The sequence below is a fragment of the Somniosus microcephalus genome, unplaced genomic scaffold (genome assembly GCF_052327205.1).
Source record: "Somniosus microcephalus isolate GS21.2 unplaced genomic scaffold, FLI_Smic_1.0 unresolved_chr5, whole genome shotgun sequence".
NCBI lineage: Eukaryota > Metazoa > Chordata > Chondrichthyes > Squaliformes > Somniosidae > Somniosus > Somniosus microcephalus.
In genome coordinates, this window is record NW_028225183.1 from 2,316,430 (window position 1) to 2,343,457 (window position 27,028).

General features: G+C 45.7%; 11 non-coding genes across 11 annotated transcripts; all 11 read right to left on the reverse strand.

Annotated features, from left to right (window-relative positions):
• Positions 1-12,011: 12,011 nt before the first annotated feature.
• trnad-guc (transfer RNA aspartic acid (anticodon GUC)) lies at positions 12,012-12,083 on the reverse strand. Its single transcript has one exon. It is a non-coding gene; the product is annotated as a tRNA-Asp (tRNA).
• A 1,180-nt stretch (positions 12,084-13,263) lies between these two features.
• trnae-uuc (transfer RNA glutamic acid (anticodon UUC)) lies at positions 13,264-13,335 on the reverse strand. The gene has a single exon. It is a non-coding gene; the product is annotated as a tRNA-Glu (tRNA).
• A 694-nt stretch (positions 13,336-14,029) lies between these two features.
• On the reverse strand, positions 14,030-14,101 carry trnad-guc (transfer RNA aspartic acid (anticodon GUC)). The gene has a single exon. It is a non-coding gene; the product is annotated as a tRNA-Asp (tRNA).
• Positions 14,102-16,055: 1,954 nt separating this feature from the next.
• trnad-guc (transfer RNA aspartic acid (anticodon GUC)) lies at positions 16,056-16,127 on the reverse strand. Its single transcript has one exon. It is a non-coding gene; the product is annotated as a tRNA-Asp (tRNA).
• Positions 16,128-17,321: 1,194 nt separating this feature from the next.
• On the reverse strand, positions 17,322-17,393 carry trnae-uuc (transfer RNA glutamic acid (anticodon UUC)). Its single transcript has one exon. It is a non-coding gene; the product is annotated as a tRNA-Glu (tRNA).
• A 1,946-nt stretch (positions 17,394-19,339) lies between these two features.
• trnae-uuc (transfer RNA glutamic acid (anticodon UUC)) lies at positions 19,340-19,411 on the reverse strand. The gene has a single exon. It is a non-coding gene; the product is annotated as a tRNA-Glu (tRNA).
• A 1,945-nt stretch (positions 19,412-21,356) lies between these two features.
• On the reverse strand, positions 21,357-21,428 carry trnae-uuc (transfer RNA glutamic acid (anticodon UUC)). The gene has a single exon. It is a non-coding gene; the product is annotated as a tRNA-Glu (tRNA).
• A 1,946-nt stretch (positions 21,429-23,374) lies between these two features.
• Positions 23,375-23,446, reverse strand: trnae-uuc (transfer RNA glutamic acid (anticodon UUC)). Its single transcript has one exon. It is a non-coding gene; the product is annotated as a tRNA-Glu (tRNA).
• A 682-nt stretch (positions 23,447-24,128) lies between these two features.
• trnad-guc (transfer RNA aspartic acid (anticodon GUC)) lies at positions 24,129-24,200 on the reverse strand. Its single transcript has one exon. It is a non-coding gene; the product is annotated as a tRNA-Asp (tRNA).
• A 1,194-nt stretch (positions 24,201-25,394) lies between these two features.
• trnae-uuc (transfer RNA glutamic acid (anticodon UUC)) lies at positions 25,395-25,466 on the reverse strand. The gene has a single exon. It is a non-coding gene; the product is annotated as a tRNA-Glu (tRNA).
• Positions 25,467-26,154: 688 nt separating this feature from the next.
• trnad-guc (transfer RNA aspartic acid (anticodon GUC)) lies at positions 26,155-26,226 on the reverse strand. The gene has a single exon. It is a non-coding gene; the product is annotated as a tRNA-Asp (tRNA).
• Positions 26,227-27,028: the final 802 nt, after the last annotated feature.

Here is a 27,028-nt window from a genome sequence, read left to right on the forward strand (position 1 = left end):
TATTCAATGAAGTTTGTCAGACACGACTTCCCCTTAACAAATAGGCGCTGACGATCCTTGATCAATCAGCATCTTTCTAAATGAACATAAGAACTTAAGAACATAAGAAATAGGAGCAGGAGTAGGCCAATCGGCCCCTCGAGCCTGCTCTGCCATTCTATAAGATCATGGCTGATCTGACCCTAACCGCCAATCCACTATCACAGAACAATCTATGGAATCTAACAGAATTAGACACACGAAATAGGAGCAGGATCAGGCTAGACGGCCGCTGGGCCCGCTCCGCTACCCACAGGGCCATGACCGATCCGAACCTAGACTCATGTCCACATTCCTGCCCGCTCCCCGTAACCCTTAATTCCCTTTAATTCAAGGAAACTGTCTATTTCTGTTTTAAATTTATGTAATGATGTAGCTTCTACAGCTTTTTGGGGCAGCATATTCCATGGACCTACCACCCTCTGAGTGAAGTAGTTCATCCTCATCTCAGTTTTGAAAGAGCAGCCCCTTATTCTAAGACTATGCCCCCTAGTTCTAGTTTCACCCATCATCAGGAACATCTTCCCCGCATCCACCCGATCCAACCCCTTCACAATCTTATATGTTTCAATAAGATCGCCTCTCATTTTTCTGAACTCCAATGAGTAGAGTCCCAATCTACTCAACCTCTCCTCATATGTCCACCCCCTCATCCCCGGGATTAACCGAGTGAACCTTCTTTGTACTAACTCGAGAGAAAGTATGTCCTTTCTTAAGTATGGACACCAAAACTGTACGCAGTATTCCAGGTGCGGTCTCACCAATACCTTGTACAACAGAAGCAATGCCTCCCTATTTTTATATTCTATCCCCCTAGCAATGAAAGCCAATATTCCATTGGCCTTCCTAATCACTTGCTGCACCTGCATACTAACCTTTGAGTTTCGTGCACCAGGACCCCCAGATCCCTTTGTACTTCAGTACTTTCCAGTTTCTTGCATTAAGATAATAACTTGACCTACGATTTTTCCTGCCAAAGTGCATAACCTCACACTTTCCAGTATTGTATTCCATCTGCCAAATGTCTGCCCACTTCTGGTCTATGTCCCCTTGCAGGTTTTTTATGTCCTCCTCACTCACTACTTTCCCTCCCATCTTAGTAGCATCTGCAAACTTTGATATGTTACACTCATTCCCCTCCTCTAAATCGTTAATATAGATTGTAAAGAGTTGGGGACCCAGCACTGACCCCTGCTGAACACCACTAGTTACTGATTGCCAGTCTGAGAATGAACCATTTATCCCAACTCTCTGCCTTCTGTTAGATAGCCAATACTCTCTCCATGCCAGAATATTACCCCCAACCCGTGATTTTTTATCTTAAGCAATAATCTTTTGTGTGGCACCTTGACATATGCCTTTTGGAAGTGTAAATACACTACCTCCACTGGTTGCCCTTTACCCACTCTATACGTTACTTCCTCAAAGAACTCCAGCAAATTTGTCAAACATGACTTCCCCTTCATAAAACCATGCTGACTTTGTCCTATTAAATTATGATTATCCAAATGTCCTGTTACTGTCTCCTTAATAATGGACTCCAAAATTTTACCTACCACAGATGTTAGGCTAACCGGTTTATAGTTTCCAGCCTTCTGTCTACTGCCCTTTTTAAATAAGGGTGTTACATTAGCAGTTTTCCAGTCTGACGGGACCTTTGCCGAGTCCAGGGAGTTTTGGAAAATTATTACCAATGCATCCACAATCCCTACCGCCACTTCCCTCAAGACCCTAGGATGTAAGCCAACAGGTCCAGGTGATTTATCCGCCTTGAGTCCCATTATTTTACCGAGTACCACTTCCTTAGTGATTTTGATCGTGTTTAACTCCTCCCCCCTTTAGCCCCCTGTTTGTCCAGTGTTGGGGTATTCTTAGTGTCTTCTACTGTAAAGACTGATGTAAAATATTCATTCAGTGTTTTTGCCATCTCCATATTTCCCACCATTAATTTCCCGGTCTCATCCTCTAATGGACCAACATTTACTTTAGCCACCCTTTTTCTTTTTATATAACTATAAAAACTCTTATATCTGTTTTTATATTTTTTGCTAATTTACTTTCATAATCTATCTTCCCTTTCTTAATCAATCTTTTTGTTATTTTTTGCTGTCTTTTAAAGTTTTCCCAATCCTCTATCATCCCACTAGATTTGGCGACCTTATATGCCCTTGTTTTTAGTCGAATACAATCCTTAATTTATTTACTTAGCCACGGATGGCTGTCTTTTCTTTTACACCCTTTACTTTTCAGCGGAATATTTTTTTTTTTGGAAGTTGTAAAATAACTCCTTAAATGTACACCACTGATCATGTATCGTCTTACCCTTTAATCTATTTTCCCAATCCACTCTACTCAATTCCGCTCTCATAACTTCATAGTCTCCTTTATTCAAGCTTAGCACGCTTGTTTGAGATCCCACCTTCTCACCCTCTAATTGAATATGGAATTCAACCATGTTATGGTCACTCATTCCAAGGGGATCCTTTACTAGGACATTTTTAATTAATCCTGTCTCGTTACACAGGACCAGATCTAAGGTTGCTTGCCCCCTGGTCGGTTCAGTTACATACTGCTCAAGAAACCCATCCCTAATGCACTCAATGAACTTATCCTCAAGGCAGCCCTGCCCAATTTGATTTGTCCAATTAATATGATTGTTAAAATCCCCCATAATTATAGATGTTCCCTTATTACAAGCCTCAACTATTTCCTGATTGATACTCCATCCAACAGTGTTGCCATTGTTTGGAGGCCTATAGACTACGCCCACTAGTGTTTTTTCCCCTTAATATTCCTTACCTCCACCCAAACTGTTTCATTATCCTGATGTTTTGACACAATATCATTTCTCTGTATTACAGTGATTCCTTCCTTTATTAACATAGCCACCCCACCTCCCCTTCCTTCCTGCCTGTCCTTCCTGATCGTTAAATGACCTGGTATGTTTAATTCCCGGGCATTGTCACCCTGCAGCCATGTTTCTGTAATGGCCACAAGATCATACCCATATGTAGTTATTTGTGTCATTAACTCGTCTATTTTGTTGTGAATGCTACGTGCATTCAGAGCGAATGCTACGTGCATTCAGATAGAGAACTTTCAAATATGTTTTGTGACACTTAGTTCCTGCTTTTGCACTTTTTATTACTTTACCTTTTACTCCATACCTTCTGCCCCTTCCTGACACGCTCTGGTTTTTAATTTACCCACTGCTACCTAAGTCTATCACCTTCTTTGTTGTCATTTTTATTATTTGCTCTCTTGGAACCTCCCCCCCACTAGTTAGTTTAAAGCCCTCTCTACAGCCCTAGTTATATGATCCGCCAGGACTCTAGCCCCAACACTGGCCAAGTGAAGCCCGTCCGAACGGAACAGCTACCTCCTGCCCCAGTACTGGTGCCAGTGTCCCAGGAAGCAAAACCCATTTCTCCCACACCAGTCTTTGAGCCACGCATTTAACTCTCTAATTTTATTTGTCCTAGCCAAATTCGCTCGTGGCTCAGGTAATAATCCAGAGATTATTACCCTTGTGGTTCTGCTTTTTAATTTGGCCCCTAGCTGCTCAAACTCCCTCAGCAGAACCTCCTTCCTTGTCCTATCTATGTCGTTGGTACCAACATGGACCACGACAACTGGATCCTCCCCCTCCCACTCAAAGTTCCTCTCCAGTCCAGAGAAGATGTCCTTAACCCTGGCACCGGGCAGGCAACACAGCCTTCGGGACTCTCGCTCTCGGCTGCAAAGAACTCTATCTATCCCCTTAACGATACTATCCCCTACCACTACAAGATTTCTTTTAAGTCCCCCACTTGAATGGCCCCCTGCTCCACGGTGCTGTGGCCAGGTTGCTCATCCTCCCCTCAGTCCCTGTTCCCATCCTCACAGGGAGTAAGAGCCTCAAACCTGTTGGACAAGAGCAAGCGCTGCGGCTCCTCCAACACTACCTCCTGGATCCCCGTACCTGCCTCACTTCTAGTCACACCTTCCTGACCCTGGCCACGGACTACATCTGAATTAATTAATCTAATTGGTGTGAATACCTCGTGATACACAGAGTCCAGGTAACTCTCCCCCTCCCTGATGTGTCTCAGTGTTTGAAGCTCAGACTCCAGCTCTTCAACACGGAGCCGGTGTTTTCTCGAGCAGCCAACAATTACTGCAAATGTGATCACCGTGAGCATCAATGGTGGTCACCAGCTCCCACATATTGCAGCAGCAACACATCACCTGATCTCCCATTCTATGTAATTAATTAAATTTATTAATATTATTCTTAAATACCCTCTGCCCCGATTCTGGATGTTGAATATCACACCTTAGAAATTATAAACCAAAGAGATTTAAGCTTAAAAAGGGAGAAACACTTACCAACCAATCATTAACCGCTTTCTGGTGACGTCACACTTGGATTACTTTTTACCTCTCTCCTTCCCTCCGAGTTTCCAGACTGGAGATTGGTAAACCTTACCTGGTCTGTGGGACTTTTATAGCCCCGCTCTGCCGCTCAGGATTCCCGCCGATGCTGTGAGGCCTTACCTGGTCTCTGGGACTTTTATAGCCCCGCTCTGCCGCTCGAGAATCCCGCCGACGCTTTCCTTCAGAATTCTATCCAATATTTTTCCCACCACCATGGTTAGGTTGACTGGCCTGTAATTACTCTGTCTAACCTTAGCTCACTTTTTAAACCAGGGTACCACATTAGCAGTCCTCCATTACTCCGGCACCACACCTGAAGCCAGAGAAGATTGGAAGGTGATGGTCAGGGACTTTGCTATTTCCTCTTTCGCTTTGCTTAACAGCCTGGGATACATTTCATCCGAGCCTGGGGATTTAACCACTTTTAGAGCTGCGAATCCCCTTAGTACTTCCTCTCTCACTATGTTTATTTCATCTAAAACTTCACACTCATTCCCACTGATAGCAATGTCTGCATTGCCTGCTCCTTTGTGAAGACGGACGCAAAATATTCATTAAGAACGCTACTGATGTCTCCCGCCTCCACACACAGATAACCCTCATGATCTCTAATAGGCCCTACACTTTCTTTAGTTATACTCTTAAACTTAAAATATTCATTAATATCTTTCGTGTTTCCGGGATTTTACTTGCCAAGAATTGTTCATGTACTCACTTTGCTTTCTTAATTTCGTTTTTAATTGCAGTCCTGTACTTTCCGTACTCCTCTAAACATTCTGCAGTATTTAGCACTCGGTATCTCTCATCCACCTCCCTTTTATTCTTTCTACTAGCCTGTATGTCCACAGAAATCCAGGGGAATGTACATTTGTTAGTCCCAAATGTTTATCTTTAAGGGCACCAGCCCCACGGGCATTCGGCCCGGGGGAGAGTGCCTCGACACAATATCAGTCCCAGTGAGCCCATTGCAGAAAGTGTGAGAGTGAGTGTGTGAATGACCCCGATCACCGGCCCCGCAGCCCGGGTGGGAGCAGCTCACCACAATTTCAGGCCCAGGGAGGCCAGTGTCGACAGTGCGTGAGTGAGTTTGTGAATGTCCCCGAACACCGGACCCTCGGGCGGCCTGGAAGAAAGCGACTCGCCACAATATCAGGCCCAAGGAGCCCAGTGTAGACAGTGTGTAACAGAAAGCAGAGAGTTGGGATAAATGGTTCATTCTCAGACTGGCAACCAGTAACTAGTGGCGTTCCGCAGGGGTCAGTGCTGGGTCCCCAACTCTTTACAATCTATATTAACGATTTGGAGGAGGGGACCGAGTGTAAAATAACAAAGTTTGCAGATGATGCAAAGATTGGAAGGAAAATAGTGAATGAGGGGGACATAAAAAACCTGCAATGGGACATAGACAGGCTAAGTAAGTGGGCAGAGATTCGGCAGATGGAATACAATACTGGAAAGTGTGAGGGTATGCACTTTGATGGGAAAAATCATAGAGCATGTTATTATCTGAATGACAAGAAACTGGAAAGTACTGTAGTAGAAAGGGATTGGGGGTCCTGGTGCACGAAACTCAAAAAGTAAGTATGCAGGTGCAGCAAGTGATCAAGATGGCCAAGGGAATGTTGGCTTTTATTGCTAGGGGGAGAGAATATAAAAACAGGGAGGTATTGTTGCAATTGTACAAGGTATTGGTGAGACCGTACCTGGAATACTGCATACAGTTTTGGTGTCCTTACTTAAGAAAAGACATACTTGCTCTCGAGTCAGTACAAAGAAGGTGCACTCGGTTAATCCCGGGGATGAGGGGGTGGACATATGAGGAAATGTTGAGTAGATTGGGACTCTACTCATTGGAGGTCAGAAGAATGAGAGGCGATCTTATTGAAATATATAAGATATCAGATCGCTTTCACGCCAGGCAAACTTTTCGTACAAGATGACATCTTTTAGACGAGAACACAAAGGACATGTTCACTAAGCCACAGCATCAAGTGCGGGAAGGCGTCCATTTGCCATATATTTCCTTCTATGCTTTTCTCAGAGACAGAGGCATAAAGTCAGAGAAAAGCCGTCGGGGAAGTGAAAACTGAACATCATAATATCCACGACATTGTCGAGGAAATGGTTATGCAGTGCTTGAGACAAAGCAGCAAACACAAACAAAATACCCGTATGTGCTCTCTTTGTGTGGGGATGTCTCAGATATCCATCTCAGTGTCATGCATTCATGGAGGCTGGCAGCACGGTGGGAGGCCATTCGGCCAATCGTGCCTGTGCTGTCTCTTTGAAAGAGCAGTCGTGCTTCCTCCCGCTGTTATCTCATTTTCCCTCTCCCTCCTCAGTGCCCCACACAACAGGCAAACAGAAGGAGAACACTCTACTAACGAGGAACTGGTGCAGGGAGTTGTTATAAATTTCGTCATGTACATATTTTAAAATTATTTTCGTTCATTTTGTTCTATTCAACTTTTCCCAGGGTCTTTTTAAGGAGCTGCCCAAAGGTTTAAAATTGGGGATGTTAAAAATACTCCCCGTCGGGGAATTGAACCCCGGTCTCCCGCGCGACAGGCGGGGATACTCACCACTATACTAACGAGGAACTGAAAGGTGCCGAATCTGTCAGAGCAAAAATCGACCTGTGAACAGAGGGACAGAGGCAGAAGGGACAGAAATAAGAATAAGAACAGAAGGAATAGGAGCAGGAGTGGGCCATTCGGCCCCTCGAGCCTGCCCCGCCATTCAATAAGATCATGGCTGATCAGATCTTCTACTCAACGCCACTTTCCTGCCCGCTCCCCATAACCCTTGACTCCACTGCAGCTCAAATATATGTCTATCTCCACCTTGAATATATTTAGTGACTCCGCCTCCACAGCTCTCTGGGGTAGAGGATTCCAAAGATTCACGACATTCTGAGAGAAGAAATTCCTCCTCATCTCCGTTTTAAATGGGCGACCGGATATCCTGGAGCTTTGCCCCCTAGTTGTAGATTCCCCCAGGAGGGGAAACATCCTCCCTGCATCTATCCTGTCAAGCACCCTCAGAATCCTATACAGAGAGAGACAGGGACAAAGAGGGAGACAAAGATAGACAAACAGAGCGAGACACTCAGTTTGACGTCTTGCAGAGTGGTCCGAGGGATAAGGAACTTCAGTTATGTTGAGAGTTTGTGATTGTTTTCCTCAGACGGTTAAGAGGAAATTTAATAAGAGGCTTTCAAAATTACAAGGGGATTTGATTGAGGTAATAAGGAGAAACGCTTGCCAGTGGCAGGTATGACGGTAACCAGAGGAGACCAATTGAAGATAACAGAATCAGTATGGGGAGAATTGTATTACGCAGCAAGGGCTCAGGCCTACTGAATATCTTACTGCTTAGAAATGTTATCACGGCCCAACTCTCTCTCACTAAAGTCTTGCACACGTTGCTAACTTTCAAATGTTGCATTCTTCACACTGGCGTTGAGTTGATTGATAGCCGTGCTGTGATAAGCTAAGTTTGTTAGGGGGGTGCAGCCTGCAAGAAAATACATGGAAGTTTGATAATAACCGTGACTGTTCTGACACTGTCAGCTGCAGTTAAATGTGGGCATGTACACGTTTAAATTGTCTCGTTCCAAATGTAATTTCCTGCTGACTTAGAAACAGCAGGCATTTTACAGAAGGCAAGGAAGTGCATTGTGTACCTGTTGAGGCAGCAGCAGTGTTGAAATTGCAAAGGTTGATCAGGAGCAGGCATTGCTTCGCGCGGGTGCATTGATTGGAGGCATTTTTAACAGCCTCAAAACGCACTGTTCCCTAACCGGGAATCGAACACGGGCCGCGACGGTGAAAGCGCCGAATCTTCACCACTAGACCACCAGGGAAGCTACAAGAAACTGCCTGCCAGCAAGCAGAGCAACGCAGACTTTCCTCCTTGCTGCTTTGAAATTCAGATCACTTTCACGCCAGGCAAACTTTTCGTACAAGATGACATCTTTTACATAGATACATAGAAGATAGGAGCAGGAGTAGGCCATTCGGCCCTTCGTGCCTGCTCCGCCATTTAATGAGATCATGGCTGATCCTTTAATTCAGTATCCCGTCCCCGCCTTCTCTCCGTAACCCTTAACCCCTTTTGCCCGTAGAAATATATCTAATTCCCTCTTAAATATATTTAATGAGCTGGCATACACTGCCCTCTGTGGCAATGAGTTCCACAGGTTCACCACTCTCTGAGTGAAGAAATTCCCCCTCATCTCTGTCCTAAATGGTTTAGCCCTTATCCTTAATTATGTCCTCTAGTTCTGTTCTCACCCGCCAAGGGAAACATTCCTTCTGCATCCAGTCTGTCTAGACCTGTCAGAATTTTATACACTTCTATGAGGTCCCCTCTCAATCTTCTAAACTCCAGTGTGTACATCCCTAAACTACATAGTCTCTCCTCATAGGTCATTCCCGCCATTCCTGGTATCAGCCTGGTGAATCGCCGCTGCACCCCCTCCATGGCAAGAACATCCTTCCTCAGATGAGGCGACCAAAACTGTACACAGTACTCGAGGTGTGGTCTCACCAGTGCCCTGTACAGCTGCAGCAAGGTATCCCTGTTCCTGTATTCTAACCCTTTTGCTATGAAGGCCAGCATACCGTTTGCCTTCTTGACCGCCTGTTGCACCTGCATGCTCGCCTTCAGTGACTGGTGTACAAGAACACCCAGGTCTCTCTGTACTTCCCCCTCTCCCAATCTATTGCCATTTAAATAATAATTTGCCCTCCCGTTCCTGCACCCAAGGTGGATAACTTCGCACTTGTCCACATTATAGTGCATCTGCCATTTATCCGCCCAATCGCCCAGTCTGTCCAAATCGCTCTGGAGCTTCCTGGTCTCTTCCTCTGAGCCCACCCCCCCTCCTAGTTTAGTGTCGTCTGCAAATTTGGAAATGCTGCATCCGACTCCCTGATCCAGGTCATTAATGTAAATTGTGAACAGCTGGGGGCCCAGGACAGATCCCTGTGGTACCCCACTTGTTACTGCCTGCCATTCAGAAAATGAGCCGTTTATTCCAACTCTCTGTTTTCTATCTGACAGCCAGTTCCCTATCCACGCCAAAACTTTCCCCTTTATCCCATGAGCCTCAATTTTCCATGCTAATCTTTTATGTGGGACCTTATCGAAGGCCTTTTGGAAGTCCAGGTACACCACATCTACTGGCTCTCCCCCATCTATTCTACCAGTTACTCCCTCAAAAAATTCCAATAGATTAGTCAAGCACGATTTACCCTTTGTAAATCCATGTTGACTCTGTCCTATCCTGTCCCCATTTGCTAAGTGCTCCGCTATTTCATCCTTAATGATGGACTCCAGCATTTTGCCCACAACTGATGTAAGGCTTACAGGTCTGTAATTACCTGCTTTTTCCCTACCCCCCTTTTTGAATAGTGGGGTAACGTTAGCTACCCTCCAATCCATCGGCACTGTTCCCGAGTCTAATGAATTCTGAAAAATCATCCTTAGTGCATCCGCTATCTCTAGGGCCACCTCCTTCAGTACCCTAGGATGCATGTTATCAGGCCCTGGGGATTTGTCCACCTTCAATCCCTTTAGCTTCCTTAACACCATATCCTTAGAGATATTGATTTGCGTCAGTTCCTCCTTTGCCAATGTCCCTATTTTTCCCGATATCCCAGGGAGGTTTTTTGTGTCTTCCTTCGTAAAGACTGACCCAAAGTATGCATTTAGTTGATCTGCCATTTCCTTATTTCCCATTATATATTCCCCCGTATCTGACTGCAATGGACCAACTTTGGTTTTCACCAGTCTTTTCCTTTTGATATACTTATAAAAGCTTTTGGAGTTAGTTTTTATATTTTCCGCCAGCTTGTTTTCGTAAGCTATTTTGCCCCTCTTGATTATGCCCTTTGCCCTCCTTTGCTCTATCTTAAACTGTTCCCAATCTTCCGCTCTGGCGCTTTTTTTGGCTATTTTATACGCCCTATCTTTGGATTTTATGCTGTCTCTAATTTCCCCTGTTATCCACGGTTGAGTCACCTTTTTAGATTTCCTTTTATGCCAGATTGGTATAAATAATTTTTGCAATTTTGTCATTCTATCTTTAAATGTTTGCCATTGTTTATCTACCTCCAGTCCTCCCAGGAACGTTGTCCAATCAGACCTACTCAGTTCCCGTCTCATGGCATCATAATTCCCCTTGTTTAAATTCAGGACCTTAGTCTCTGAGTCAATTTCTTCGCTCTCCATTTCGAGTGAGAAATCGATCATGTTATGATCGCTCTGACCCAAGGGTCCCCGTACAACAAGATTACTGATTAGTCCCTTCTCATTGCACAGTACCCAGTCCAATATAGCCTGTTCCCGAGTTGGTTCCTCGACATATTGATCCAGATAACCATCCCTCAAACACTCAAGGAATTCCTCCTCCTCATTATTTTTACTGATTAGGCTAGTCCAATCTATATGTAAGTTAAAGTCACCTATGATGACAGCTGTGCTCTTATTGCACGCTTCTCTAATTTCCCTCGTGATGCCCTCCCTAACCTCTATTTTACTATTTGGAGGCCTATATACCACTCCTATTAATGTTTTTCGCCCCTCGCTATTTCTTAGCTCCACCCATATAGATTCTGTATTAACTGAGTTAATATCCTTCCTTTCAATTGCATTTATCCCCTCTTTTACTAGCAATGCTACCCCTCCTCCCTTTCTTTTTTGTCGATCCTTCCTAAATACTGAATACCCCTGTATGTTAAGCTCCCAGCCCTGCTCACCCTGCAACCATGTTTCCGTAATCCCAATTAGATCATAATTATTAACCTCTATTTCCACAGCTAATTCATCTACCTTGTTCCTGATGCTTCTCGCATTAAGGTATAAAACCCTCAGGCTTTTTTTATGCTCACAATTTTTATGAATTAGTTTGGCCCTTCGTTTTTTGTTCCTCACCCTTTTACCATTTATTTCTGTCTGCCTTTCACTTTCCTCTATTTTAGACGAGAACACAAAGGACATGTTCACTAAGCCACAGCATCAAGTGCGGGAAGGCGTCCATTTGCCATATATTTCCTTCTATGCTTTTCTCAGAGGCATAAAGTCAGAGAGAAGCCGTCGGGGAAGTGAAAACTGAACATCATATTATCCACGACATTGTAGAGGAAATGGTTATGCAGTGCTTGAGACAAAGCAGCAAAAACACACAAAATACCCGTATGTGCTCTCTTTGTGTGGGTATGTCTCGGATATCCATCTCAGTGTCATGCATTCATGGAGGCTGGCAGCACGGTGGGAGGCCATTCGGCCAATCGTGCCTGTGCTGTCTCTTTGAAAGAGCAGTCGTGCTTTCTCCCGCTGTTATCTAATTTTCTCTCTCCCTCCTCAGTGCCCCACACAACAGGCAAACAGAAGGAGAACACTCTACTAACGAGGAACTGGTGCAGGGAGTTGTTATAAATTTCGTCATGTACATATTTTAAAATTATTTTCGTTCATTTGGTTCTATTCAACTTTTCCCAGGGTCTTTTAAGGAGCTGCCCAAAGGATTAAAATTGGGGATGTTAAAAATCCTCCCCGTCGGGGAATTGAACCCCGGTCTCCCGCGTGACAGGCGGGGATACTCACCACTATACTAACGAGGAACTGAAAGGTGCCGAATCTGTCAAAGCAAAAATCGACCTGTGAACAGAGGGACAGAGGCAGAAGGGACAGAAATAAGAATAAGAACAGAAGGAATAGGAGCAGGAGTGGGCCATTCGGCCCCTCGAGCCTGCCCCGCCATTCAATAAGATCATGGCTGATCAGATCTTCTACTCAACGCCACTTTCCTGCCCGCTCCCCATAATCCTTGACTCCACTGCAGCTCAAATATATGTCTACCTCCACCTTGAATATATTCAGTGACTCCGCCTCCACAGCTCTCTGGGGTAGAGGATTCCAAAGATTCACGACATTCTGAGAGAAGAAATTCCTCCTCATCTCCGTTTTAAATGGGCGACCGGATATCCTGGAGCTTTGCCCCCTAGTTGTAGATTCCCCCAGGAGGGGAAACATCCTCCCTGCATCTATCCTGTCAAGCACCCTCAGAATCCTATACAGAGAGAGACAGGGACAAAGAGGGAGACAAAGATAGACATACAGAGCGAGACACTCAGTTTGACGTCTTGCAGAGTGGTCCGAGGGATAAGGAACTTCAGTTATGTTGAGAGTTTGTGATAGTTTTCCTCAGACGGTTAAGAGGAAATTTAATAAGAGGCTTTCAAAATTACAAGGGGATTTGATTGAGGTAATAAGGAGAAACGCTTGCCAGTGGCAGGTATGACGGTAACCAGAGGAGACCAATTGAAGATAACAGAATCAGTATGGGGAGAATTGTATTACGCAGCAAGGGCTCAGGCCTACTGAATATCTTACTGCTTAGAAATGTTATCACGGCCCAACTCTCTCTCACTAAAGTCTTGCACACGTTGCTAACTTTCAAATGTTGCATTCTTCACACTGGCGTTGAGTTGATTGATAGCCGTGCTGTGATAAGCTAAGTTTGTTAGGGGGGTGCAGCCTGCAAGAAAATACATGGAAGTTTGATAATAACCGTGACTGTTCTGACACTGTCAGCTGCAGTTAAATGTGGGCATGTACACGTTTAAATTGTCTCGTTCCAAATGTAATTTCCTGCTGACTTTGAAACAGCAGGCAAGGAAGTGCATTGTGTACCTGTTGAGGCAGCAGCAGTGTTGAAATTGCAAAGGTTGATCAGGAGCAGCCATTGCTTCGCGCGGGTGCATTGATTGGAGGCATTTTTAACAGCCTCAAAACGCACTGTTCCCTAACCGGGAATCGAACCCGGGCCGCGGCGGTGAAAGCGCCGAATCTTCACCACTAGACCACCAGGGAAGCTACAAGAAGCTGCCTGCCAGCAAGCAGAGCAACGCAGGCTTTCCTCCTTGCTGCTTTGAAATTCAGATCACTTTCACGCCAGGCAAACTTTTCGTACAAGATGACATCTTTTAGACGAGAACACAAAGGACATGTTCACTAAGCCACAGCATCAAGTGCGGGAAGGCGTCCATTTGCCATATATTTCCTTCTATGCTTTTCTCAGAGTCAGAGGCATAAAGTCAGAGAGAAGCCGTCGGGGAAGTGAAAACTGAACATCATATTATCCACGACATTGTAGAGGAAATGGTTATGCAGTGCTTGAGACAAAGCAGCAAAAACACACAAAATACCCGTATGTGCTCTCTTTTTATGGGTATGTCTCAGATATCCATCTCAGTGTCATGCATTCATGGAGGCTGGCAGCACGGTGGGAGGCCATTCGGCCAATCGTGCCTGTGCTGTCTCTTTGAAAGAGCAGTCGTGCTTTCTCCCGCTGTTATCTCATTTTCTCTCTCCCTCCTCAGTGCCCCACACAACAGGCAAACAGAAGGAGAACACTCTACTAACGAGGAACTGGTGCAGGGAGTTGTTATAAATTTCGTCATGTACATATTTTAAAATTATTTTCGTTCATTTGGTTCTATTCAACTTTTCCCAGGGTCTTTTTAAGGAGCTGCCCAAAGGTTTAAAATTGGGGATGTTAAAAATCCTCCCCGTCGGGGAATTGAACCCCGGTCTCCCGCGTGACAGGCGGGGATACTCACCACTATACTAACGAGGAACTGAAAGGTGCCGAATCTGTCAAAGCAAAAATCGACCTGTGAACAGAGGGACAGAGGCAGAAGGGACAGAAATAAGAATAAGAACAGAAGGAATAGGAGCAGGAGTGGGCCATTCGGCCCCTCGAGCCTGCCCCGCCATTCAATAAGATCATGGCTGATCAGATCTTCTACTCAACGCCACTTTCCTGCCCGCTCCCCATAACCCTTGACTCCACTGCAGCTCAAATATATGTCTATCTCCACCTTGAATATATTCAGTGACTCCGCCTCCACAGCTCTCTGGGGTAGAGGATTCCAAAGATTCACGACATTCTGAGAGAAGAAATTCCTCCTCATCTCCGTTTTAAATGGGCGACCGGATATCCTGGAGCTTTGCCCCCTAGTTGTAGATTCCCCCAGGAGGGGAAACATCCTCCCTGCATCTATCCTGTCAAGCACCCTCAGAATCCTATACAGAGAGAGACAGGGACAAAGAGGGAGACAAAGATAGACATACAGAGCGAGACACTCAGTTTGACGTCTTGCAGAGTGGTCCGAGGGATAAGGAACTTCAGTTATGTTGAGAGTTTGTGATAGTTTTCCTCAGACGGTTAAGAGGAAATTTAATAAGAGGCTTTCAAATTTACAAGGGGATTTGATTGAGGTAATAAGGAGAAACGCTTGCCAGTGGCAGTTATGACGGTAACCAGAGGAGACCAATTGAAGATAACAGAATCAGTATGGGGAGAATTGTATTACGCAGCAAGGGCTCAGGCCTACTGAATATCTTACTGCTTAGAAATGTTATCACGGCCCAACTCTCTCTCACTAAAGTCTTGCACACGTTGCTAACTTTCAAATGTTGCATTCTTCACACTGGCGTTGAGTTGATTGATAGCCGTGCTGTGATAAGCTAAGTTTGTTAGGGGGGTGCAGCCTGCAAGAAAATACATGGAAGTTTGATAATAACCGTGACTGTTCTGACACTGTCAGCTGCAGTTAAATGTGGGCATGTACACGTTTAAATTGTCTCGTTCCAAATGTAATTTCCTGCTGACTTTGAAACAGCAGGCATTTTACAGAAGGCAAGGAAGTGCATTGTGTACCTGTTGAGGCAGCAGCAGTGTTGAAATTGCAAAGGTTGATCAGGAGCAGGCATTGCTTCGCGCGGGTGCATTGATTGGAGGCATTTCTAACAGCCTCAAAACGCACTTTTCCCTAACCGGGAATCGAACACGGGCCGCGGTGGTGAAAGCGCCGAATCTTCACCACTAGACCACCAGGGAAGCTACAAGAAGGTGCCTGCCAGCAAGCAGAGCAACGCAGACTTTCCTCCTTGCTGCTTTGAAATTCAGATCACTTTCACGCCAGGCAAACTTTTCGTACAAGATGACATCTTTTAGACGAGAACACAAAGGACATGTTCACTAAGCCACAGCATCAAGTGCGGGAAGGCGTCCATTTGCCATATATTTCCTTCTATGCTTTTCTCAGAGGCATAAAGTCAGAGAGAAGCCGTCGGGGAAGTGAAAACTGAACATCATATTATCCACGACATTGTAGAGGAAATGGTTATGCAGTGCTTGAGACAAAGCAGCAAAAACACACAAAATACCCGTATGTGCTCTCTTTGTATGGGTATGTCTCAGATATCCATCTCAGTGTCATGCATTCATGGAGGCTGGCAGCACGGTGGGAGGCCATTCGGCCAATCGTGCCTGTGCTGTCTCTTTGAAAGAGCAGTCGTGCTTTCTCCCGCTGTTATCTCATTTTCTCTCTCCCTCCTCAGTGCCCCACACAACAGGCAAACAGAAGGAGAACACTCTACTAACGAGGAACTGGTGCAGGGAGTTGTTATAAATTTCGTCATGTACATATTTTAAAATTATTTTCGTTCATTTGGTTCTATTCAACTTTTCCCAGGGTCTTTTTAAGGAGCTGCCCAAAGGATTAAAATTGGGGATGTTAAAAATTCTCCCCGTCGGGGAATTGAACCCCGGTCTCCCGCGTGACAGGCGGGGATACTCACCACTATACTAACGAGGAACTGAAAGGTGCCGAATCTGTCAGAGCAAAAATCGACCTGTGAACAGAGGGACAGAGGCAGAAGGGACAGAAATAAGAATAAGAACAGAAGGAATAGGAGCAGGAGTGGGCCATTCGGCCCCTCGAGCCTGCTCCGCCATTCAATAAGATCATGGCTGATCAGATCTTCTACTCAACGCCACTTTCCTGCCCGCTCCCCATAACCCTTGACTCCACTGCAGCTCAAATATATGTCTATCTCCACCTTGAATATATTCAGTGACTCCGCCTCCACAGCTCTCTGGGGTAGAGGATTCCAAAGATTCACGACATTCTGAGAGAAGAAATTCCTCCTCATCTCCGTTTTAAATGGGCGACCGGATATCCTGGAGCTTTGCCCCCTAGTTGTAGATTCCCCCAGGAGGGGAAACATCCTCCCTGCATCTATCCTGTCAAGCACCCTCAGAATCCTATACAGAGAGAGACAGGGACAAAGAGGGAGACAAAGATAGACATACAGAGCGAGACACTCAGTTTGACGTCTTGCAGAGTGGTCCGAGGGATAAGGAACTTCAGTTATGTTGAGAGTTTGTGATAGTTTTCCTCAGACGGTTAAGAGGAAATTTAATAAGAGGCTTTCAAAATTACAAGGGGATTTGATTGAGGTAATAAGGAGAAACTCTTGCCAGTGGCAGGTATGACGGTAACCAGAGGAGACCAATTGAAGATAACAGAATCAGTATGGGGAGAATTGTATTACGCAGCAAGGGCTCAGGCCTACTGAATATCTTACTGCTTAGAAATGTTATCACGGCCCAACTCTCTCTCACTAAAGTCTTGCACACGTTGCTAACTTTCAAATGTTGCATTCTTCACACTGGCGTTGAGTTGATTGATAGCCGTGCTGTGATAAGCTAAGTTTGTTAGGGGGGTGCAGCCTGCAAGAAAATACATGGAAGTTTGATAATAACCGTGACTGTTCTGACACTGTCAGCTGCAGTTAAATGTGGGCATGTACACGTTTAAATTGTCTCGTTCCAAAGGTAATTTCCTGCTGACTTTGAAACAGCAGGCATTTTACAGAAGGCAAGGAAGTGCATTGTGTACCTGTTGAGGCAGCAGCAGTGTTGAAATTGCAAAGGTTGATCAGGAGCAGGCATTGCTTCGCGCGGGTGCATTGATTGGAGGCATTTCAAACAGCCTCAAAACGCACTGTTCCCTAACCGGGAATCGAACCCGGGCCGCGGCGGTGAAAGCGCCGAATCTTAACCACTAGACCACCAGGGAAGCTACAAGAAGCTGCCTGCCAGCAAGCAGAGCAACGCAGACTTTCCTCCTTGCTGCTTTGAAATTCAGATCACTTTCACGCCAGGCAAACTTTTCGTACAAGATGACATCTTTTAGACGAGAACACAAAGGACATGTTCACTAAGCCACAGCATCAAGTGCGGGAAGGCGTCCATTTGCCATATATTTCCTTCTATGCTTTTCTCAGAGTCAGAGGCATAAAGTCAGAGAGAAGCCGTCGGGGAAGTGAAAACTGAACATCATATTATCCACGACATTGTAGAGGAAATGGTTATGCAGTGCTTGAGACAAAGCAGCAAAAACACACAAAATACCCGTATGTGCTCTCTTTTTATGGGTATGTCTCAGATATCCATCTCAGCGTCATGCATTCATGGAGGCTGGCAGCACGGTGGGAGGCCATTCGGCCAATCGTGCCTGTGCTGTCTCTTTGAAAGAGCAGTCGTGCTTTCTCCCGCTTTTATCTCATTTTCTCTCTCCCTCCTCAGTGCCCCACACAACAGGCAAACAGAAGGAGAACACTCTACTAACGAGGAACTGGTGCAGGGAGTTGTTATAAATTTCGTCATGTACATATTTTAAAATTATTTTCGTTCATTTGGTTCTATTCAACTTTTCCCAGGGTCTTTTTAAGGAGCTGCCCAAAGGATTAAAATTGGGGATGTTAAAAATTCTCCTCGTCGGGGAATTGAACCCCGGTCTCCTGCGTGACAGGCGGGGATACTCACCACTATACTAACGAGGAACTGAAAGGTGCCGAATCTGTCAGAGCAAGAATCGACCTGTGAACAGAGGGACAGAAATAAGAATAAGAACAGAAGGAATAGGAGCAGGAGTGGGCCATTCGGCCCCTCGAGCCTGCCCCGCCATTCAATAAGATCATGGCTGATCAGATCTTCTACTCAACGCCACTTTCCTGCCCGCTCCCCATAACCCTTGACTCCACTGCAGCTCAAATATATGTCTATCTCCACCTTGAATATATTCAGTGACTCCGCCTCCACAGCTCTCTGGGGTAGAGGATTCCAAAGATTCACGACATTCTGAGAGAAGAAATTCCTCCTCATCTCCGCTTTAAATGGGCGACCGGATATCCTGGAGCTTTGCCCCCTAGTTGTAGATTCCCCCAGGAGGGGAAACATCCTCCCTGCATCTATCCTGTCAAGCACCCTCAGAATCCTATACAGAGAGAGACAGGGACAAAGAGGGAGACAAAGATAGATATACAGAGCGAGACACTCAGTTTGACGTCTTGCAGAGTGGTCCGAGGGATAAGGAACTTCAGTTATGTTGAGAGTTTGTGAAAGTTTTCCTCAGACGGTTAAGAGGAAATTTAATAAGAGGCTTTCAAAATTACAAGGGGATTTGATTGAGGTAATAAGGAGAAACGCTTGCCAGTGGCAGGTATGACGGTAACCAGAGGAGACCAATTGAAGATAACAGAATCAGTATGGGGAGAATTGTATTACGCAGCAAGGGCTCAGGCCTACTGAATATCTTACTGCTTAGAAATGTTATCACGGCCCAACTCTCTCTCACTAAAGTCTTGCACACGTTGCTAACTTTCAAATGTTGCATTCTTCACACTGGCGTTGAGTTGATTGATAGCCGTGTCTGTGATAAGCTAAGTTTGTTAGGGGGGTGCAGCCTGCAAGAAAATACATGGAAGTTTGATAATAACCGTGACTGTTCTGACACTGTCAGCTGCAGTTAAATGTGGGCATGTACACGTTTAAATTGTCTCGTTCCAAATGTAATTTCCTGCTGACTTTGAAACAGCAGGCATTTTACAGAAGGCAAGGAAGTGCATTGTGTACCTGTTGAGGCAGCAGCAGTGTTGAAATTGCAAAGGTTGATCAGGAGCAGGCATTGCTTCGCGCGGGTGCATTGATTGGAGGCATTTCAAACAGCCTCAAAACGCACTGTTCCCTAACCGGGAATCGAACCCGGGCCGCGGCGGTGAAAGCGCCGAATCTTAACCACTAGACCACCAGGGAAGCTACAAGAAGCTGCCTGCCAGCAAGCAGAGCAACGCAGACTTTCCTCCTTGCTGCTTTGAAATTCAGATCACTTTCACGCCAGGCAAACTTTTCGTACAAGATGACATCTTTTAGACGAGAACACAAAGGACATGTTCACTAAGCCACAGCATCAAGTGCGGGAAGGCGTCCATTTGCCATATATTTCCTTCTATGCTTTTCTCAGAGTCAGAGGCATAAAGTCAGAGAGAAGCCGTCGGGGAAGTGAAAACTGAACATCATATTATCCACGACATTGTAGAGGAAATGGTTATGCAGTGCTTGAGACAAAGCAGCAAAAACACACAAAATACCCGTATGTGCTCTCTTTTTATGGGTATGTCTCAGATATCCATCTCAGCGTCATGCATTCATGGAGGCTGGCAGCACGGTGGGAGGCCATTCGGCCAATCGTGCCTGTGCTGTCTCTTTGAAAGAGCAGTCGTGCTTTCTCCCGCTGTTATCTCATTTTCTCTCTCCCTCCTCAGTGCCCCACACAACAGGCAAACAGAAGGAGAACACTCTACTAACGAGGAACTGGTGCAGGGAGTTGTTATAAATTTCGTCATGTACATATTTTAAAATTATTTTCGTTCATTTGGTTCTATTCAACTTTTCCCAGGGTCTTTTTAAGGAGCTGCCCAAAGGATTAAAATTGGGGATGTTAAAAATTCTCCCCGTCGGGGAATTGAATCCCGGTCTCCCGCGTGACAGGCGGGGATACTCACCACTATACTAACGAGGAACTGAAAGATGCCGAATCTGTCAGAGCAAGAATCGACCTGTGAACAGAGGGACAGAAATAATAATAAGAACAGAAGGAATAGGAGCAGAAGTGGGCCATTCGGCCCCTCGAGCCTGCCCCGCCATTCAATAAGATCATGGCTGATCAGATCTTCTACTCAACGCCACTTTCCTGCCCGCTCCCCATAACCCTTGACTCCACTGCAGCTCAAATATATGTCTATCTCCACCTTGAATATATTCAGTGACTCCGCCTCCACAGCTCTCTGGGGTAGAGGATTCCAAAGATTCACGACATTCTGAGAGAAGAAATTCCTCCTCATCTCCGTTTTAAATGGGCGACCGGATATCCTGGAGCTTTGCCCCCTAGTTGTAGATTCCCCCAGGAGGGGAAACATCCTCCCTGCATCTATCCTGTCAAGCACCCTCAGAATCCTATACAGAGAGAGACAGGGACAAAGAGGGAGACAAAGATAGATATACAGAGCGAGACACTCAGTTTGACGTCTTGCAGAGTGGTCCGAGGGATAAGGAACTTCAGTTATGTTGAGAGTTTGTGAAAGTTTTCCTCAGACGGTTAAGAGGAAATTTAATAAGAGGCTTTCAAAATTACAAGGGGATTTGATTGAGGTAATAAGGAGAAACGCTTGCCAGTGGCAGGTATGACGGTAACCAGAGGAGACCAATTGAAGATAACAGAATCAGTATGGGGAGAATTGTATTACGCAGCAAGGGCTCAGGCCTACTGAATATCTTACTGCTTAGAAATGTTATCACGGCCCAACTCTCTCTCACTAAAGTCTTGCACACGTTGCTAACTTTCAAATGTTGCATTCTTCACACTGGCGTTGAGTTGATTGATAGCCGTGCTGTGATAAGCTAAGTTTGTTAGGGGGGTGCAGCCTGCAAGAAAATACATGGAAGTTTGATAATAACCGTGACTGTTCTGACACTGTCAGCTGCAGTTAAATGTGGGCATGTACACGTTTAAATTGTCTCGTTCCAAATGTAATTTCCTGCTGACTTTGAAACAGCAGGCATTTTACAGAAGGCAAGGAAGTGCATTGTGTACCTGTTGAGGCAGCAGCAGTGTTGAAATTGCAAAGGTTGATCAGGAGCAGGCATTGCTTCGCGCGGGTGCATTGACTGGAGGCATTTCAAACAGCCTCAAAACGCACTGTTCCCTAACCGGGAATCGAACCCGGGCCGCGGCGGTGAAAGCGCCGAATCTTATCCACTAGACCACCAGGGAAGCTACAAGAAGCTGCCTGCCAGCAAGCAGAGCAACGCAGACTTTCCTCCTTGCTGCTTTGAAATTCAGATCACTTTCACGCCAGGCAAACTTTTCGTACAGGATGACATCTTTTAGACGAGAACACAAAGGACATGTTCACTAAGCCACAGCATCAAGTGCGGGAAGGCGTCCATTTGCCATATATTTCCTTCTATGCTTTTCTCAGAGTCAGAGGCATAAAGTCAGAGAGAAGCCGTCGGGGAAGTGAAAACTGAACATCATATTATCCACGACATTGTAGAGGAAATGGTTATGCAGTGCTTGAGACAAAGCAGCAAAAACACACAAAATACCCGTATGTGCTCTCTTTGTGTGGGTATGTCTCGGATATCCATCTCAGTGTCATGCATTCATTGAGGCTGGCAGCACGGTGGGAGGCCATTCGGCCAATCGTGCCTGTGCTGTCTCTTTGAAAGAGCAGTCGTGCTTTCTCCCGCTGTTATCTCATTTTCTCTCTCCCTCCTCAGTGCCCCACACAACAGGCAAACAGAAGGAGAACACTCTACTAACGAGGAACTGGTGCAGGGAGTTGTTATAAATTTCGTCATGTACATATTTTAAAATTATTTTCGTTCATTTGGTTCTATTCAACTTTTCCCAGGGTCTTTTTAAGGAGCTGCCCAAAGGATTAAAATTGGGGATGTTAAAAATCCTCCCCGTCGGGGAATTGAACCCCGGTCACCCGCGTGACAGGCGGGGATACTCACCACTATACTAACGAGGAACTGAAAGGTGCCGAATCTGTCAGAGCAAAAATCGACCTGTGAACAGAGGGACAGAGGCAGAAGGGACAGAAATAAGAATAAGAACAGAAGGAATAGGAGCAGGAGTGGGCCATTCGGCCCCTCGAGCCTGCACCGCCATTCAATAAGATCATGGCTGATCAGATCTTCTACTCAACGCCACTTTCCTGCCCGCTCCCCATAACCCTTGACTCCACTGCAGCTCAAATATATGTCTATCTCCACCTTGAATATATTCAGTGACTCCGCCTCCACAGCTCTCTGGGGTAGAGGATTCCAAAGATTCACGACATTCTGAGAGAAGAAATTCCTCCTCATCTCCGTTTTAAATGGGCGACCGGATATCCTGGAGCTTTGCCCCCTAGTTGTAGATTTCCCCAGGAGGGGAAACATCCTCCCTGCATCTATCCTGTCAAGCACCCTCAGAATCCTATACAGAGAGAGACAGGGACAAAGAGGGAGACAAAGATAGACATACAGGGCGAGACACTCAGTTTGACGTCTTGCAGAGTGGTCCGAGGGATAAGGAACTTCAGTTATGTTGAGAGTTTGTGATAGTTTTCCTCAGACGGTTAAGAGGAAATTTAATAAGAGGCTTTCAAAATTACAAGGGGATTTGATTGAGGTAATAAGGAGAAACGCTTGCCAGTGGCAGGTATGACGGTAACCAGAGGAGACCAATTGAAGATAACAGAATCAGTATGGGGAGAATTGTATTACGCAGCAAGGGCTCAGGCCTACTGAATATCTTACTGCTTAGAAATGTTATCACGGCCCAACTCTCTCTCACTAAAGTCTTGCACACGTTGCTAACTTTCAAATGTTGCATTCTTCACACTGGCGTTGAGTTGATTGATAGCCGTGCTGTGATAAGCTAAGTTTGTTAGGGGGGTGCAGCCTGCAAGAAAATACATGGAAGTTTGATAATAACCGTGACTGTTCTGACACTGTCAGCTGCAGTTAAATGTGGGCATGTACACGTTTAAATTGTCTCGTTCCAAATGTAATTTCCTGCTGACATTGAAACAGCAGGCATGGAAGTGCATTGTGTACCTGTTGAGGCAGCAGCAGTGTTGAAATTGCAAAGGTTGATCAGGAGCAGGCATTGCTTCGCGCGGGTGCATTGATTGGAGGCATTTCTAACAGCCTCAAAACGCACTGTTCCCTAACCGGGAATCGAACCCGGGCCGCGGCGGTGAAAGCGCCGAATCTTAACCACTAGACCACCAGGGAAGCTACAAGAAGCTGCCTGCCAGCAAGCAGAGCAACGCAGACTTTCCTCCTTGCTGCTTTGAAATTCAGATCACTTTCACGCCAGGCAAACTTTTCGTACAAGATGACATCTTTTAGACGAGAACACAAAGGACATGTTCACTAAGCCACAGCATCAAGTGCGGCAAGGCGTCCATTTGCCATATATTTCCTTCTATGCTTTTCTCAGAGGCATAAAGTCAGAGAGAAGCCGTCGGGGAAGTGAAAACTGAACATCATAATATCCACGACATTGTCGAGGAAATGGTTATGCAGTGCTTGAGACAAAGCAGCAAAAACACACAAAATACCCGTATGTGCTCTCTTTGTGTGGGTATGTTTCGGATATCCATCTCAGTGTCATGCATTCATGGAGGCTGGCAGCACGGTGGGAGGCCATTCGGCCAATCGTGCCTGTGCTGTCTCTTTGAAAGAGCAGTCGTGCTTTCTCCCGCTGTTATCTCATTTTCTCTCTCCCTCCTCAGTGCCCCACACAACAGGCAAGGAGAACACTCTACTAACGAGGAACTGGTGCAGGGAGTTGTTATAAATTTCGTCATGTACATATTTTAAAATTATTTTCGTTCATTTGGTTCTATTCAACTTTTCCCAGGGTCTTTTTAAGGAGCTGCGCAAAGGATTAAAATTGGGGATGTTAAAAATCCTCCCCGTCGGGGAATTGAACCCCGGTCTCCCGCGTGACAGGCGGGGATACTCACCACTATACTAACGAGGAACTGAAAGGTGCCGAATCTGTCAGAGCAAAAATCGACCTGTGAACAGAGGGACAGAGGCAGAAGGGACAGAAATAAGAATAAGAACAGAAGGAATAGGAGCAGGAGTGGGCCATTCGGCCCCTCGAGCCTGCCCCGCCATTCAATAAGATCATGGCTGATCAGATCTTCTACTCAACGCCACTTTCCTGCCCGCTCCCCATAACCCTTGACTCCACTGCAGCTCAAATATATGTCTATCTCCACCTTGAATATATTCAGTGACTCCGCCTCCACAGCTCTCTGGTGTAGAGGATTCCAAAGATTCACGACATTCTGAGAGAAGAAATTCCTCCTCATCTCCGTTTTAAATGGGCGACCGGATATCCTGGAGCTTTGCCCCCTAGTTGTAGATTCCCCCAGGAGGGGAAACATCCTCCCTGCATCTATCCTGTCAAGCACCCTCAGAATCCTATACAGAGAGAGACAGGGACAAAGAGGGAGACAAAGATAGACATACAGAGCGAGACACTCAGTTTGACGTCTTGCAGAGTGGTCCGAGGGATAAGGAACTTCAGTTATGTTGAGAGTTTGTGATAGTTTTCCTCAGACGGTTAAGAGGAAATTTAATAAGAGGCTTTCAAAATTACAAGGGGATTTGATTGAGGTAATAAGGAGAAACGCTTGCCAGTGGCAGGTATGACGGTAACCAGAGGAGACCAATTGAAGATAACAGAATCAGTATGGGGAGAATTGTATTACGCAGCAAGGGCTCAGGCCTACTGAATATCTTACTGCTTAGAAATGTTATCACGGCCCAACTCTCTCTCACTAAAGTCTTGCACACGTTGCTAACTTTCAAATGTTGCATTCTTCACACTGGCGTTGAGTTGATTGATAGCCGTGCTGTGATAAGCTAAGTTTGTTAGGGGGGTGCAGCCTGCAAGAAAATACATGGAAGTTTGATAATAACCGTGACTGTTCTGACACTGTCAGCTGCAGTTAAATGTGGGCATGTACACGTTTAAATTGTCTCGTTCCAAATGTAATTTCCTGCTGACTTTGAAACAGCAGGCATTTTACAGAAGGCAAGGAAGTGCATTGTGTACCTGTTGAGGCAGCAGCAGTGTTGAAATTGCAAAGGTTGATCAGGAGCAGGCATTGCTTCGCGCGGGTGCATTGATTGGAGGCATTTCTAACAGCCTCAAAACGCACTGTTCCCTAACCGGGAATCGAACCCGGGCCGCGGCGGTGAAAGCGCCGAATCTTAACCACTAGACCACCAGGGAAGCTACAAGAAGCTGCCTGCCAGCAAGCAGAGCAACGCAGACTTTCCTCCTTGCTGCTTTGAAATTCAGATCACTTTCACGCCAGGCAAACTTTTCGTACAAGATGACATCTTTTAGACGAGAACACAAAGGACATGTTCACTAAGCCACAGCATCAAGTGCGGCAAGGCGTCCATTTGCCATATATTTCCTTCTATGCTTTTCTCAGAGGCATAAAGTCAGAGAGAAGCCGTCGGGGAAGTGAAAACTGAACATCATATTATCCACGACATTGTAGAGGAAATGGTTATGCAGTGCTTGAGACAAAGCAGCAAAAACACACAAAATACCCGTATGTGCTCTCTTTGTGTGGGTATGTCTCAGATATCCATCTCAGTGTCATGCATTCATGGAGGCTGGCAGCACGGTGGGAGGCCATTCGGCCAATCGTGCCTGTGCTGTCTCTTTGAAAGAGCAGTCGAGCTTTCTCCCGCTGTTATCTCATTTTCTCTCTCCCTCCTCAGTGCCCCACACAACAGGCAAGGAGAAGGAGAACACTCTACTAACGAGGAACTGGTGCAGGGAGTTGTTATAAATTTCGTCATGTACATATTTTAAAATTATTTTCGTTCATTTGGTTCTATTCAACTTTTCCCAGGGTCTTTTTAAGGAGCTGCGCAAAGGATTAAAATTGGGGATGTTAAAAATCCTCCCCGTCGGGGAATTGAACCCCGGTCTCCCGCGTGACAGGCGGGGATACTCACCACTATACTAACGAGGAACTGAAAGGTGCCGAATCTGTCAGAGCAAAAATCGACCTGTGAACAGAGGGACAGAGGCAGAAGGGACAGAAATAAGAATAAGAACAGAAGGAATAGGAGCAGGAGTGGGCCATTCGGCCCCTCGAGCCTGCCCCGCCATTCAATAAGATCATGGCTGATCAGATCTTCTACTCAACGCCACTTTCCTGCCCGCTCCCCATAACCCTTGACCCCACTGCAGCTCAAATATATGTCTATCTCCACCTTGAATATATTCAGTGACTCCGCCTCCACAGCTCTCTGGTGTAGAGGATTCCAAAGATTCACGACATTCTGAGAGAAGAAATTCCTCCTCATCTCCGTTTTAAATGGGCGACCGGATATCCTGGAGCTTTGCCCCCTAGTTGTAGATTCCCCCAGGAGGGGAAACATCCTCCCTGCATCTATCCTGTCAAGCACCCTCAGAATCCTATACAGAGAGAGACAGGGACAAAGAGGGAGACAAAGATAGACATACAGAGCGAGACACTCAGTTTGACGTCTTGCAGAGTGGTCCGAGGGATAAGGAACTTCAGTTATGTTGAGAGTTTGTGATAGTTTTCCTCAGACGGTTAAGAGGAAATTTAATAAGAGGCTTTCAAAATTACAAGGGGATTTGATTGAGGTAATAAGGAGAAACGCTTGCCAGTGGCAGGTATGACGGTAACCAGAGGAGACCAATTGAAGATAACAGAATCAGTATGGGGAGAATTGTATTACGCAGCAAGGGCTCAGGCCTACTGAATATCTTACTGCTTAGAAATGTTATCACGGCCCAACTCT